Genomic DNA, 17058 nt, shown 5'->3' with positions numbered 1-17058 from the left:
GATTTCCCTACATGAAGATATATAAACATTTATATATAAACTTTTTTCCCCTGTCGGGGCTCCCCTACACTCGCCGCCCCTGTCAGATTAAGGAAATCTATTATTTTCTACATTTTTATTTGGCAAGAATATTACAAATTTATGTACGATACTGGAATAGAAATTTTAAAGTGAATTGTAAAATTGTTCAATTATAATGAATATGAACTGACTTTTACAGTAGCATTCACGGCAAAAGATATTAAAGGGCAATTTCTCTCGTCCCATATAAGACTCAAATAAATGTAGAATGTGGCAAAGTGGAATGCTTGAGTTATTACAGTTATTATACTTCTGAAGAGACTCAGATCGCACGGCTGAAGTCCATGCGATGAATGGGCAGGCAATATAGGATGATTTGTTTTCTGCAAAGAAGTTTGCAGTCTCGTGGGTGATGTGAGAGCTATGCCCTTCAACTAGCAGGATGATAGGGAAGGTGAAGTTCTTTCTCTTAACACTCGGTCAATACAAATTGGTGATCCATTCGTAAAAAACTTCTGTGTTAATCCAGCCGTTCGAGGATTGTCCTAAGCACCATTCCTCTGGAGCACCCTACAGGGGGTCGTAACGGAAGCGGCTGTTCGGGAAGATTAACATAGGCTCCAAGAAAACCCTGTAGCGTTCATACAGGCCAGGACGGTGATTCGCCTTTTGTCCGTGTTGCTCAACTGGTAGATGTTCTTTGTCTCTCTTGGGGCCAACACTTCTCCATGCTTCCTGCCAGTGGAAACCCACTATTGTCACAGTTGAAAATGCGACTACCATCATTAAGAATGTCTTCCCAGTTTTCCACCGCCTCGGAACTGATGTACACCTTATAGTCTCCAAACCATTTTTCTAGTCGCTCGACTGTAAACATAGCTCTTTCTTTTCCCAGAGTCTCCCCAACTCTCTCCACTACAATCAGGTTTCTCTTCAGAAAGTCCTCAAACCATTGTGCTCCTGAATAAAAAGACAACAACATTCTAAGTTCCACACATTTTTGTTCCTCAAATATCTATGTTATTGTTAAAACTGGGGTGGCGCCATGATTTCCCGACACAGGGGCTAAGGTCTCCGATACAGGGGGCTAAGATCTCCGACAGGGGAGCTAAGATCTCCAACAACAAAACATGGGTACAAAAAAAATTAAATATATATATAAACAGTAAAAGAATAGCTTAGCCCAACTTACGGATGCTAACTAATCGGCCTAGTCTAGCCAAATTGTTCAAACTTTTTGTTCAAACAGTTTGCCTCAGAAAGTAGTACTTGCAATTAGTGTGAATGGGTTTAAGAATGCTTTGGACAAGCACTTTAAGCATTGTAATTGGTTCTGAGTGTTTATGTCTTCAATTTTTTTCCCTCTCCTATAGGGTCCTTGATAGGGTAACTTGGGTGTCCCGCCTGTTCCTTTTTTTACTAAACTGATCGTCCAACATTGGTTACCTCATTAGGCCTAGTCAACTTTAACAACAGTTACTGAGTTAGCATAGGGCCTATATGTAATTACGATTCACACATCCTCTATTTTGTCTCGTTGTGAAGTCGAGGTGGTTTGAACATTTCCACTCTAAGACTAATTTAGAGATCACTAGTGTCAACTGTCAAGTCGTGATTACGGTATTCATTTCGTCAGTGGTGCGCAGCATTACTTAGGCCCAAGCCTAACTAACATTAGGCCTAGCCTATTTGTTACCGTAAGTACAACCACTATATACGTAGCCTCTATTATAATTAATATGTAGCCCTAAACACTACAGTAGACATAGTCTAACAGTATCACTACAGTAGGCAGAGTCTACACAGAATGACCGTGTGGATGCTTCACTCGAGCAGTTTTAGTACAGCTTTCTGCTCTAGAAAAACACTTTTTTTGATGGTATTTAATAAGAACAAAACTACCCGTGAACAGTTTTATTGGGTATTTCATTATTTTGGATAAAAAACTGCAAAGATGGAAAGCTTTAGTCATTTACTTACCATTTTCGTTTTTCCTTTTGTGAACAAGAATGCGCGTTTACAAGAAAAAGTTTCAGACAAAGTTGGCGCTGCAGGTCAAAGGTCACCGTTCAGCCTCTTTCAAAGTTATAAAAGAAACTAACTTTTTATAAATTCTTAAATAATCGTTCGTGACTTTAGAAAATTAATCGTTCGTAAGATACGCACTATTTCAAGTTCAAACTTCTTAGGTGACTTACGAAGAATTGTTTAAGAAGATTCGTAAGTAATCTTTATGAAATATGGCCCTGGTAGTGCTCTCATGTTGCTGTAATTCAACCGATCATCAAAATGCATACACAATTCTGCTGGTAGTATCGACAATGATGTGAATATTTATAAGAAATATAATAATACTTATAATCATATATTTCTATAGCGCTAAAATGCAACTCTTGGAACCAAAAATCTAAAGCGCGTTGCAAAATCATGAACAATTATATGAAATACATGTTAAGAACAAGCTTGATTCAAAAGAAACGTCTTTATTTGCACTTCGAGCTTACGACAGAAGACGAATTTCTAATAGATAAGAGGGAGCTAGTTCATGAACTGGGCCTTATAGATAAATTTCTAAACCTAAAGATTTAGAAGATGAACAAAGACCCCCCCCCCCGCACCAAAAAGGCTCTTGTACGCCAGGGGTAGATACATACGAAACTTATTCAGACGTCGGGTAGGGGTCAAATCGCGTCATAAGTGGTCCCAAAGACATGACCACTTTGCAAATTTTATCCCCATTGAAATAAAACTTTAATAAAGTCATTCTCTCAGCTAGAAATTTTTTAGTGGACGGTCCAATTTTATAGGTTTCGCTGGTACACCGTTACTCCACTTTCTGACTTGGTCACGTGATATGGTATATGTAATACACTGCCACTGTACAGTGTAAATCCTGTATGTAAATATACGTAAAGTATAGCACAGTTTCATTCAGTGTTAGCATAACACACGTAACTTGTATATTGCGGTCGCCGCCGCTGTTTATGTGGAAAGCACAGGTTACTTTATTGTGGGTCCCGATGCCAAAAGCAGTGAGCGAAAGAGGGACAGAGAATTGCAGGCATGAAAAGTGCACTTGAGCTGGTGCTACGTGGACTGGGCCTCCAAAACGATCTACTGGAACAGAGATCGGGGATCGAAAAAATAACCAATGCTACCTTCGCGGAGCATTTACTGGCAGATCATACGAGAAGGTAGGCAGCAAATTATGCTAACGACTAACATTATATATTTACTATTAAGGCTACAGTATACCGCTTACCGGCCGAAGTGCTTGGTCTACTCTAGGCTTACTTGTTATATTTTTTCAATAGATCGATGCTAGGCCTACTTAGGAGTAGCTAGGCCGACAAAGTAAGGCAACGAATACACCGAGAGGCATAGGCTAGTACTGTAGTAGTATTATCAATATTGCGAAGTTTGGAACACTGCGAGGTTCAGACACCCCTAAGAGATACACGATTTCACCATGACAACCTACAGCAAGAGCCAATTGCACGAAAAGCTGAGAAGCTACAGTTATTTTCTCTCCAAAATGATCCAACCATATCAAGTTTAGTTCAGGTGATTTATACCATGAGATATAGTTTTGGGGTGTTTTAAGGCTTAGGTGTCCGAACTTTGCCGTGTCCATGCTACTGCAGTGCAGGCTGTTGTACTTACTGTAGCCTAGGTCGAAAATTTTTTGAAGTGTTATTTATGCTGTTCTACTTTTATTCGCCTAGTAAGCATTATCAGTATGGAAGTTTGCGCTATCATATGTGTTTGGTTAATGATTCGGTAGCTTTGCAAATATTAATAGGCCTTAGCCTACATCAGTGTAATATGGACATGGATTGTTAGGGAGATCTCCCCACAAGAAAATAAAACTGGGAACAAATGCAACTTCTAATGAGCGGAGCAAAAGTAGAACTACTGTAGCCTAGCTCAATACCCAGATTTATACAATGATGCACCATGGAGGGCCTACCTCGATTTGGTGGTTATTCCTGTCAAGAGCATTTTTTGATCAAGCGTCTGCGCGTACTTATTTTGTAACTGTCAGTCTAGTATGCAGTGTGGTACGTGAGCAACAGGGGCCTATACTCAATAAAGTAAATGTTTTCATTTCCTACTTTAGTTTACCAGCACAATTATAGAGTTCCTTGCAACAAATAAATTAGTCTGACAACTTAAAAATTTATTGCATATCTGCCTGCATGGTCATTCTCAGTTATACTTATAGACTACTAATTTGCGTAGCCATTTCATTTTTGTCCTTTTTTTTTTGTGTGAGCATGGGTTCTTAAATGGTGAAATAACCTCGAATCTGCTGAGCAACTCCAAGATGAATTAAGTTAGTGAGGCATTGGGTTCTCTTTACTTTTTAAAGTCTAATATGCATAGGCTAGGGTTTTACACTTGCTTGTCAATCCGCATAGCCACTTTAGCTGTAGATGATTCTTCACTTGCAAAGAAAAAAATGTAGGCATAAATTTAAACTCTTTCTATCCCAAAATAGTGTATTGCTTAATACCCCAAACTTGGTAGTAACTCAAAAATACGGTAGCGGCTACCTCATTTCCTGGTTACTGTAGTGTAAAGTGATATTAGTAAGTTTTCCACATAGAAGTCAAAACTCAGAAGCCTTCTCAGAAAGAAGCTACACTAGCTCTGCATGTTCCTTTGTTGAATTAGTGAAGGATACTGTTCACAAATTGATGCATGCAAAACATGATAGTTTGCTATCGTCGTTGTTTAATCGGAAAATCAAGGACAACATAAACAAATCAATGGGACATTGCCATTGTAACATAATGACATATATATTACATTGTAACATTATGACATTTAGTGTATGTAAGGTATTAGTAGATAAGTTATAATACTGCAGGTGTATACTACTAACATAGAAATAATTAAAACAAAAATAGAAATATTGCACATCACTAGTTTAGGTTTGTTTAGTAAATGAACCATTCTTGAATCCTTGCAGACTTGACACTATACATACTGTAAATCATAAAGCAGATGTGATGAATTTATGCTGCCAATAGCAAAGTTCTGTTACTAGTAGTGTAATTATACAATTTGTATTGGATGAGCAACGTTGCGCCGTGTGAGGCTGCATCCTACTTTTGCTCTATGATTTTGCTCCATTTTGTCTCTTTTACGATTCGAATTTTAATCAAACTTTTAAGCTGTGGATAACTTTATATTACTGATTTACCTGTGGTTGTCTCGTTTGACATTTTGTTTTGTTTTTGCATATATTTTTGGAGACATCTTTTTCTATCGGATTCTGTGTCTCGCGGAACTGTCCAGATTATGCTGAATTTGCTGTCTTGCATGCTTTTATCGTTATCTGCTGTTTTTGAAAATTGTTACCCTAGCACTATGTGTTGTCATAGTAACTACTCTACCATTATACAGTACACAGCTAAAGAACTTTTTCGGCTAAACACCTATTGTTCCGTTTCTCCGGTTCAGCGACTTAATCCCACTGCTTATGACTATCTGAAAGATGGCAGCCTTGATGTGGCCACAGTCCATGCTGACCATTTCATCTCTGACCATTGCTTCATACACGCGAATGTCAAACTAATTCCTGTTGATTTTGAACGCAAATTGATCAAGTTTAGGTGCATAAACAGTATTAACATGGATAAATTCAAAGAGGACCTGGTTAACTCTGCTTTACACAATGACAATCAAAATGATTTACAGTCACTTATTGATTGTTACAACGGTACGCTAATCTCACTTCTGGATAAACACGCACCTGTTAGAACAAAACTCATCACAGTTAAGCCCTCAAGACCCTGGTTTACATCATCTCTAAACGTTCTTAGGAGACATCGTCGCCAACTTGAGAAAAGGTGGCTAAATTCACGTTCTCATGATGATTACATTTCTTTCAAAAAAGCGAGAAACCAATTCACCAATGCATGTGAGAGTGTGAAGAAGGAATATTACACCAGTAAAATACAGGATTGTGGTGGTGACCAAAGAAAGCTACTTTGCCTCATCAACAAATTAATTGCTAAAAATGATTCCAGTCTGTTTCCTCCAAGCATTGACAACAAGAGTCTGGCTAATGGTTTCGGCGATTACTTCCAGCAAAAAGTTGACCGAATTACTTCAGATATTCGCGACACTTGTACAAAGGAAAATCTGTTGCCGTCTGATTTAGTCAGAGTTGATTCACGTGAAGTAATCCCAGATTTTTCACACTTTACCAAGTTATCATCTGAGGAGGTTCTTAAGCTGATTAATAAGTCTGCAAATAAACATTGCATACTTGATCCTGTTCCATCTAAAATTGTTAAAGAATGTATTGATATTTTACTACCTGTGATAACAAAAATCATCAATTTGTCTATGGAAAATGGAGTTTTCCCCGAGTGTTGGAGGTGTGCTGTTGTCATTCCCATTTTAAAGAAACAAGGACTTTCACTTGAATTTAAGAATTATCGACCCGTGAGTAATTTGGCTTACCTGTCCAAACTGGTGGAAAGCGCTGTTATGGATCAATTTGAGTGTCATTTATTAAAAAATAATCTCCTGCCAGTAAACAACTCTGCCTATCGGAAGCATCACAGTACTGAGACCACTTTGCTTAGGGTACATTCCGATATCATGAAAAACATGGACGCTGGAATGGTAACTCTTCTCATTATGCTTGATTTGTCTGCAGCCTTTGATACCGTTCATTATGATACTCTTTTCAATACTCTGGGTAATCGTATAAATATCAAAGGCCTGGTGTTTCAGTGGTTTCAAAGTTATTTATGTAATAGGCGTCAAAAAGTTCTTGTAAATGGTACATTTTCTAAAGACTTCTTTTTGAAGCACGGTGTTCCCCAGGGAAGCTGTACTGGCCCCATACTTTTTATTACATACTTATCCCAATTGTATCATGTTTTGCTTAAGCACCTTCCTAACTGTGAGGGTTATGCTGATGACAATCAATTTTATCTTGCTTTTAATGCTGGCAATGACACTGCCAGAGGTGAGGCAATTTCTACAATGGAAAATTGTGTGGCTGAAGCACGTCGCTGGTTTTTAACGAATAATCTTAAACTAAATGATACAAAAACTGAATTGATAGTCATAGGTTCAAAGCAACAATTGGCTAAACTTCCTGATTTTTCTTTTCAAGTGGGGGCGGCAACAATTCATACAGTTGATAAGGTTCGCAATTTGGGTATTATTTTTGATAAAAGTCTTTCACTTGACTTACATGTTGCAAATGTGTGTAGAAAAGCAAATTTTAGTATTCATAAGCTTTGGCATATTCGTAGTTACTTGGATGATACCTCATGTAAATCACTTGTTCATGCATTTGTTACGTCATACATAGATTACTGCAATTCATTATACTGTAACTTACCTTCACATCTCATAGATAAACTTCAGAAAATCCAAAATGCTGCTGCCAGACTTGTAACGGGTACTTCCAAATATGATCATATAAAACCCGTCCTACATAACTTGCATTGGCTTCCAGTTAGAGAAAGAATATCTTATAAGATTTTATTACTCACTTTTAAATGTATTTACAATATTGCACCGCAGTACCTTTGTGATTTAATTTCTCTTTACACTCCCTCTAGACCGTTGCGTTCCTCGTCCCGTCTGCTTTAACTGTTCCTAACATAAGAACTGCAAAATTTGGGCCGAGATCTTTTAGCTATGCTTCGCCAGTTTTATGGAATTCACTCCCTGAGGTTTTAAGAAAAATTGAAAGTTTTACCCTGTTTAAATCCAAACTTAAGACTCATTTATACTGCAATGCTTATAATATCTGAATTCATTTTATGTATTTTTATTTCGTTAATTGTTTTCTTGTTATATTTTTCTTTTACTGTTTATCATGTAATTATTAGATTCTTTTATCCACTTTTTTATTAACTTAATTTAACTTGATTTGTTTTGTTTTTTTAATTCTACTTATTTTTGTTTTATTCTTCATCATGTAAAGCGCATTTGAATATACATATGTTATAGTATTTGCGCTATATAAGGATCCATAATAATAATAATAATAATAATAATTACTGTTCTGTGTTTGCAAAATTGATGTGAACTGTTGACTATTTAGTAAAGGGCGCAATGTGGTATTCAGTAATTTATGTTGGAAGTTATATAATTCACTATGTCAGGGATGTGTTCACACTGGGCGTCACCTAGCGGCTGCGCCCAGCATTTTTGAATGCCGCCCAGCACAAACAGTAATTGTAACCTTTCCCGCCCGGCACTTTTTTGATGATAATTTAACAAATTTTACCATAACCAAAATCTGGGATAATACATGGCACAGAATAGGAAAAATAGCACCACCTAAGCATACTTCATGTGCAAAATTATCCAGTGGGGAGGGGGTACCCACCCTTGAGATCCCTCTCCCAGGGTGTGGATCACACTACCGCACAATCTGCCCGGCACTCAAATATTCCTGAGCACATCCCTGCTATGGATACAGTATGCATTCTGATATATTATTAACTTTGCACATCCCGATATTATTTGTCTTTTTCAATTGAAGGTGTGTGCCCAATTAGGAAACTCGAGAGGTTGGTATCCAAACTGATCCACCAGAAAAGACAACACCAGTTCCTCAACAAAAAGCTATGCCCCAACAGAGGCTGATGCAGCAATGCACTCCAGCAGCTGTACCCCAGTGGAGACTGGTAATTTTTTGATTTACATTCTGTAACCATTCCATGCTGCAACTAAGTCTACAATTCAACTAGGTCTGCAGTATACGACTGTAGGACTGTATATGACTAGTCGGATTTAGAACATTGGTCACATTTATTCATTTATTGTATTATGTAATATTAATGACATAGACAAATAGTGCTACATATGCTCCTACTATGTGCTGATACAGCGACTGGAGGTCTGTAAATGCGAGGGACCCCAAAACGTTCAAACTCTACAGGTTTATGATAACAGTACTATTTTTCCTTATCTCTGAAAATTAAAGACATTTACCAATCTTGTAGAATGTGCTACCTACCTGTCTGAAGCAGTTTGTGTTGAAAAATTGCGCATTTATTCTTTTCTAATGTTTTCTTTTTATGTTTCATGATGATGTGGCATCATTTGTACATACTTGCACTGCTTAAAGATAGTTACTCTTCACTGCCAATACTGCAGTTGTCATCTGATCAGGTTGTTATGTGCATATAGTTTCATATCAGCAAAGACATTGACATTTTTGGCAAATTTTGAGTGTGAGCTATATTTCTAGTTAGGGGCATCATTTAGGGGTCTACTTTCTCCCATATTTGAACAATAAGATTTAGTTATGACAATGAAAGCAAGTTACAATCTCAGTGAATAAACAAACATAACAGTTGTGCTTGCTCCAACCCAGTTACCTTGGCTATGAGCCTTAATGTCTATTTTGCAATTAAAATCAAATGAATCATATCTTGGAAAATCATTTGAACAGGTATATCTTTGTGACACTTCTGTCCTCACACAATGCCATAAATATGTCTTTTTTCCATTTTTATTTCACATTACAGATGTACAGTACAGCATAGTGTTATGGCATGATGGATGTTTTGTAAGCAGATATAAGGGTTGGAACTGGAAGTGTTTGTGTTCGCGTGTTTTATAAATGAACTTGTGCTTCTCTACTTTATGTAAGATGATTGTCATATTTCTTTTTCTCCAGTGAGACCTACGGATTTGCATAGTGAACATTGTTAACATGGATACGGACAATTTTGAAGTAGCTGATGTCAAAGCAGTTCCTCAGCTTGTTCAAATACCATACATCAAGGACACAAGAGTGGACAATGGAAGTAACAAGTATCCAGAATGTAGATATCACAAGCCTTTAAGACAATTGAACAAACTGTACCATAACGGACAACAACAAACATGGTGTCTCAGTAAAATAAGTCACTAAGCTAGTGCAATGTATCATAAGAATTTATCTTTTTCATGGTGTCAAATATTGATTGTTGCATTCAGTGCGTTATGTATCTTACTCCTTTCTGTAGTATTTAGCATTGATTTGGAAGTTCATTCATAGTGTAATGTAAGTTACATAATTGACGTCATCAAATATTCATCAAATATATAATATGCATAAATATTGTACACCATCTGGCTTTCCATCATAGCAATATCTGACCTGTTTACTTACTGTAGTTTGTTCAGTCATACCAGTGGTTCTAATGTGACATTTATTGTTGACACAGAATAACTTGTCTTTATTTTGTATTGTGTGAGATCAATTTAACATGACATATATTGTGATGTCATGGAGTGTTGAAGAGGTACTCTACCTTCCAGCTAGTAGTGATAAAACAGTTTCATTCAGTGCTCTCATGATAACCTCAGTGGTAGATGGAGAAAGTGGCAGAAGGAGATGTTTGAAATGCAGGGGACATTATAGGGACTTTGAAGTTTTGGCAAAGTTTCGTTTGGATTTACAGCTGCTATAAATATCATGGAAAACTTCCACAATGGAGGCATGGCGTCTCCTAGCCTTATTTGGGTATATGTTCCTGCATTCTGTATTTGGAACACTGCCCTACTTTTGTTTGTATTGCTTATTCTAAAGTTAGGTAAGTCAGTATTGTAACATGTTTTTATTTTCAACACATTGATTGCATCTGTTCAGTTGTATACATTGAGTTCAACTACAATAACCATGAGCACGGAAAACTTACCACTATCTCACTTGCATTTTTTTGAATGTTAATACTTTATTCATACTTTAACCAAACCATTTCTTCCATATTTGATACTGTTTATCCAGAGTAGGTAACAGGATATTTTAAAGGTAGGCTATGTAGTATTGACCCCAATTTAGCATGCTATAATTACTACAAGATTTTAAAAAAGAACGTTCCTAGAGGTCTTTATTTTCCAAATTTTTCTAAGGCATTCTAATTGGAAGCATAAAATCCCTGAACGTCCCAGTGAGGTAAATTGCCTCGAAGGTGGTAATAAAGCCAGTTTCAAAGCTTTGACCAAAGGTAACCATATTTGAAGATCTGGTATATTTGGGGCCAATACAGCATACCTGATCGAAAAATGCCGTGAAAGCCACCATATGTTTGTAGTAAAGGCAGCTGGAGGAGTCCAGTTTACCCCGTTGCCGAAGGTCATTCGTCTTTTTTGGTTTTCTCTCCCTTATCCCTCCCTTGGATTGGTACTTCTCATTTTGGCAAATTCGTTATACACTCACACAAAGGCCTTTTCTTAAAGCAGCACTTTTCGTTTTGTCGCCGTTTTCCACTTTTTCGACAAGTCCATCAAGTTTATTACATATATATATATATATCAATCACAAAACAGCAAACTAAGATATGAGCCAAGTTTTCCCTGACAAAAGCGTTAATTGGCGAGTAATTAAGGACATTTGCAGATAATGAGAAAAGTGTCCACCGGCAAATTCCATATTTTATATTAATCGCATTCAGTTCCCCCAACCCACTAGTTTGAATCCAACCAATCAGAGATGCAGGTTTAGCTATGAGCCGTTGCTAAAAGTAGATTCAAACGTCGAGTTGGTAGCTTGGTACAACCAGCGAGCTGGACTCTAACAGCTCCCTGGTACAACTGCCATATCTCAGTGTATTACAAGGGTGGTGAAGAAAGTTTATAAAGCTCCATATGTGCAAGATTCCTTGTACATGGTGTTTTGAAGGGGAGGGGGTGCAGATGGGTGGTGTCTTGAGCAAGAGAGGTTGCCTCGCACAGACTGTTGCTTTAAATAACATGTCTTTTTAATATCTTGGATCTTAGAGTAATGTCTGTCTGGCATGCCATTAAGCTTTTTTATCTGAATAAAGGGCACCAGATTTTTAGGCCCCAAAGCAGACTCCATCAGAAATGGAAGGCCCAGTGTACCAGGTGTGGGTGTCATATTCCTCTTCCTGTACATTATTATACATTGTTAGGTTGGATATCATTGCAATCTACAGGCAGCCTTCAATAAGACTTGCATGCATTCAAGAAGGTTACACTAAACTTATTAGGCGTTATTTATCCAAATTTACCAGAATTGATCAACCAGTAGTAGAGTAGCTAATAGGTCTCTTCGATGCCACTCTCCCAACCCCTCTCCTGCATGTTATTGTGTTACATAAAACTCAGCCTAATAGAGTACAGTGTAGCATTACATAAGGTTATGATCGATACAAGCATGAAAATCAATTGTCCTAACCTGCAGTTTAAATCTCAGGAACTTCACAGAACATCATAGTTTTTTAACTGTGAACCACACAGTATGACAAAATGCGTTACATTCATAATTCACAAAGCTCATACTGTAATAGGTGAGGGGAGAATAAGAATTTGTAGCTTCATTGAGTGTACTGTTTTAATTCATCCATGCCACTACACATTACAGTACCCTAGAAATGTAACCATACAAGAACACTAGAAATTGGCATATACTGTAAGTTCTTATTCAGAAACTTAAAGCTAGGAGGAACTACTGTTAGTGAAAGCCGTGATTTCCATACTATATATCCCACCTTGGGATAATGCAGTAAAAGGTACCAAAAGCAATCATGAGTAACCATTTTGTGAAATTTGCAGCAAATGCCAATGTATACTATTGTTTCAATATCTCTTTCAGAACAGCTATCTCTTGGAGCCAAATGCCAATGTAGAAAAATTAGTCACGGTTCAAGTTATACATCAATAAGGTTATAATTTTGGGCATGAAATAATGATATATCGTACTTGACAGGACATACATCTATAAGTACTTACAGATCACAGCAAACAGACCAAAACAATCTACTTTATTGTGATCCAATTTCAGGAATTGGCATCACAGGGCCAACCCCTAACATGGAGCTAAAGAACAAAGTCACATATTCTTATTATTTTTGTTTACTTTGTGTGAATATAATAATTGGTTTTAAAGTTATTTGTAAGTAGTTTGCTAATCTTCAACTAGAGCATTGGCTACCTCAATCTGGAGGGGATGGTGTAAAATATGCTCTCTGAACACAAAAATGGCTTTTACCTTAAACTGTACTAAATGGTGGAACTGTGCATTCTCTCTGTGACTTTCTACCGCACACTCCCCGCAGAATATAGGTATTGAGGTGCAGTCTTCACACAAAACTGGTTCTGAAGTTACAGTGTGGCAGGAATTACACATGTTGGAGCTTGGGGCAACTGACTCAATGAAAGCATTGGTAAGCTTGGAACAAAGTGCCTGCCAAGCATTTGCAGCTTCTCTCTTCCTGTTTTTCCAGCCATCAGATGATGGTGATAATGATGATGATGATGATGATAATGATGATGATGATGATGACGATGACGATGACGATTACGATGGCGATGGCGATGGCGATGACGATGACGATGATGTTGACGATGACGATGACGATGATGACACAGTACGAATACTGAGTTCTCCTGTGAGAGGGATTGGATCACCTTGATGGAGCTTCTCGGTAGCAGGTGGATATGGGTATGTCTCCCCTGCAAATAAACTGCTCTCAGGGTATATCCTAGTCAAAGGGCCACTTCTCTCGTTCTCTTGACTACATCTTGTGTACTCAAACGGGGCCCTCGTCTGGGTCAGGTCGTCGTTTACCTTTGTATGGAAAAACTTTAATTTTTTTTTCATCGGTGGCTTTGGAGGTATGATGCTCTGTGAAAAGTTGATGACAAGTATTTTTACATCTTTTTTTTTACAATCCTGTACATGCCTGGCAGTTGGTTTTACTTTTCTTTGGTTTTATTGTCACATGGAAGCTTGAACGACTTATTGCAATTTTTCAAAAAACAAAGGCATTATTTGAGAGCTTTAGAGTCACTTCTAGGTTCAGAGGGATGCTGAGTAACCAACGTAACATTTTATCGAAGTGGTGAGTAAGCAAGACTTTCTATACAAATTTGATGTAAGATAGCTTCTCCTCTGTTGCACAATAAAACAGCAGTGAAAATATGTGAGTCATTTAACTACAATACATTTCCTAGGTAAAGTTTCAAGATATAAAAAATATTATTTCTATGCATGATGCAATGGTCATGTACATTAACGATTTGTCAAATTTTTCCTTGAGGTATCATGTTTACAATGTTTTCACAATTTAACCACTGTTGACCCAAATGACCTCTTATCTTCACTACAACTCACAAAAATAATAGGCGTCTGGTACTCAATTTGGTGGTACACCTTCATATCGCATATGTGATTTCTCCAAGCTTCTGTTACGAGAAAGCACCATACTTTTCTCGTGTGTACGTATTTTCTATCTACTGCGCTGCTAGGCAGCTTACATATTAGGGATTAGCTTTCCCTTGACAGGGCTAGTTAATGTACGCCACCCTTGTATTGTGTTTAGGTTTTATTGTATTATTTTCTGTAGATATTATTTGTTTATTACTTTACGAAAGATGTACGACGGCTAAATTGTATATCTATAATTATCGTTTTTAGACTCTTAATGCACTGCTAGTGTGCTTCTTTTCAACGATGTCCTCGAGTCTCTCACCATACTACCGAAGCGGAAAGCGTTACACATAATTTCTTGCCAGACGCTAATAGAACTTGACTATCTGAAATTGAAATTGAAATTAATGCCTGAAATGCCGGACGGTGATTAAAGGGGAGAGGTCAGGAGCTAGAGGGATAACTTCGTTGGGAGAACACCTTGAAATTCCAGCCGAAAAGAGTTGCGTCGACCTTTCGAAGGAAGAAGCGGATATGGTAAGGCAGCTTCCTGCGGAAAACGCAAATGTTTTCGCTCGATCGAAAGAAGACCTTGGTCGTACAGACTTGGTTTAACACGAGATCGGTACTGGTACTGCGAAACCTATCCGCCCGGCAAGAAAACGGTTCAAACTCTATGGTGGGAAGCAGAAAAAGTTCAATGACAAGGACGTACATACCCATACCTACAAAGCAGGACACATTATTTGGCTCTTGAACACTAAGAGAGAGAAAAGTGTGTCTCCCAAGTTACAGAAACGATGGGACGGTCCGGGATGGTTATTAAGAAACTAAGGGAGGTTGTATATCGAGTGCAGATGGGACCTAAGAAGAAACCAACCGTTGTACACCATAACCGCCTAAAACCGTATATAGGAGACGCTCCACTATTGTGGTTACTGAAACCACTGAAAACTCAGTCTTCAACGACCCTGGTTGTACCCATTATAGAGGAACTGCGAAAACACTAAAACAGAGAAGAAAATATAACTTTGTTTGGTGGCTTTACCACCGCTCGTCCAAAAGTGTCCCCCGGAAAACAGAAACAAAAGAAGGAAGTCCTAACCGGAAGATATCCCGTTGGGGAAGATACCCACGTAGCGCAGTACCATCGCAGGCCATTTTTTATTAACTCCATGCTCAGACCAACACCTCCGGAGCTATCACCACTACAAATTTACGTAACGGTCGACAAATTTGAGCACAAAGCTTGAAATAGAACTCACACGTCCAGGTGAGGCAGATAAAGCAACAAGAAAACTCAAAATCTTTCCCTGCCTGAAAATCGCGGTGTTATCTTACATTACTTCCGAAATTTTAGCGACACTTATACCACACGAAACTTCAACTCGTTTCTGTTTCATTTAGTAACCACAAAATTTGATTGTCTGTGGACCGCGGTAACATATATTTTACGTGTTGTTCTTTAGACGCTCTGCTACTGTATTAACTTTTCAAGGAGTTAAAAGTTTACTAGTTGTTTATGGACAGTTGGACACTCAAAGATTTATTTTGTTAGACTTTTACATGGACGATTTGTATTACTTGTTTATGAATATTTTCCATTCATATCTTCTGTTTGGATCGTATGCAGGTCAGTACTGTATTCATGTTACTAATTAGCTGATGTAGATTGTAACTTGAACTTTGATTTTTGTTTTGTTTTGCCGTAAATGCGAGGACGCATTTGGTTCTTTGGCGGGAAGGGGTAGTAAAATCAAAATAATGATTTATCCTGATGTATTTATGCGTTGCATGGGTGACACTCAAACTGTTGTGTTGCTGCTGTTCTCTATCGTTGTTTATTTTGCTGTCTGTCAGGTGCGGGTAAGCAGTAGTTTCTGCACAGATGGCGTCAAAATCAGACACTATTGCGAAATGTATATAACCGTGCGACATTTAAGTGGTCATCATTGAATTTTGTTCTCCTGAGTTTGTTTCCACCAAACAAGTTTTACAACTATTTTTTTCAAGTACTCTGTTTATGTTTAGTTTTATACTTTTCATTTTATTATTCATTGTCCATGCTATTTTATTTTGATTTTATGTTTGTTAACCTCTTTAAGTAACATTTGAATGTTATATTTGTTCTTGCATACGTGAACGTTCACTTTGCGGGTTATGCACTTGATAGGTATTCCGTTTCGATTTACGAGGTATTCCATTTTGATTTAGGTTACACATCTAGTTCATGTTTTAGATGGTGAAGAAACGCGAGGACGCATTTTTATCTTGGGTGGGAAGAGTGTTACAAGAAAGCAACCTACTTTTCTCGTTGTACGTATTTTCTATCTTGCATGTTTTACCGTTATAAAATGTTTCTTACTTTAATGTTTAAGCTGGGAGGTCCTTCAGTGGAAACTCTCCTCGCCGAAAACGACCGTTATTGCGCAACTTTCACGAATCCGATGAACAAACCGGAAGTGGCAAATCGGAGATGGCGCGAAAATAAGCCGAGTCGTTTCCAATACCGAAGCGCACGTTAAAACATGAATTATGCATGATCTTGATCACCGAGAATTGCCATATATGGTATTAGAGTATCCTTATATAGTGCAAAGACACATCTTTGTTAGAATTCGGTTGAACTCGTTCTCATCTAGCTTCAATCAATGAATTTCTCTGCCCTTGTGGAACGGCAAGGAGAATTTGCAGGTAAGTAACTCTGACTTTTCGGATCTGTAAGGTTTCCGTATTAGAATGTAGGATATCATAATGTTGGTTTCAAAATGTTGGCAATACGTTTGGATTTTGTTCACCCGTAAAAAGTGTACAAAAATTTAGGTCAAAGCTTTACGTTGTTGTTGCACTGTAATGTCGCCTAACACATAGGCTTCATATACCTA

The 17058-nt window shown here is 37.8% G+C and overlaps 1 long non-coding RNA gene across 1 annotated transcript; it reads left to right on the top strand.

The window, feature by feature from the left end:
• The first annotated feature begins 2985 nt into the window (after positions 1-2985).
• On the top strand, positions 2986-11065 carry LOC139985187 (uncharacterized). Its single transcript, XR_011799340.1, has 3 exons — positions 2986-3215; positions 8549-8693; positions 9692-11065. It is a non-coding gene; the product is annotated as an uncharacterized lncRNA (long non-coding RNA).
• Positions 11066-17058: the final 5993 nt, after the last annotated feature.

Source organism: Apostichopus japonicus, chromosome 17, assembly GCF_037975245.1.
Source record: "Apostichopus japonicus isolate 1M-3 chromosome 17, ASM3797524v1, whole genome shotgun sequence".
NCBI lineage: Eukaryota > Metazoa > Echinodermata > Holothuroidea > Aspidochirotida > Stichopodidae > Apostichopus > Apostichopus japonicus.
Note: the sequence above shows the minus strand (reverse complement) of the source record. Positions and strands in the feature narration are given on the sequence as shown.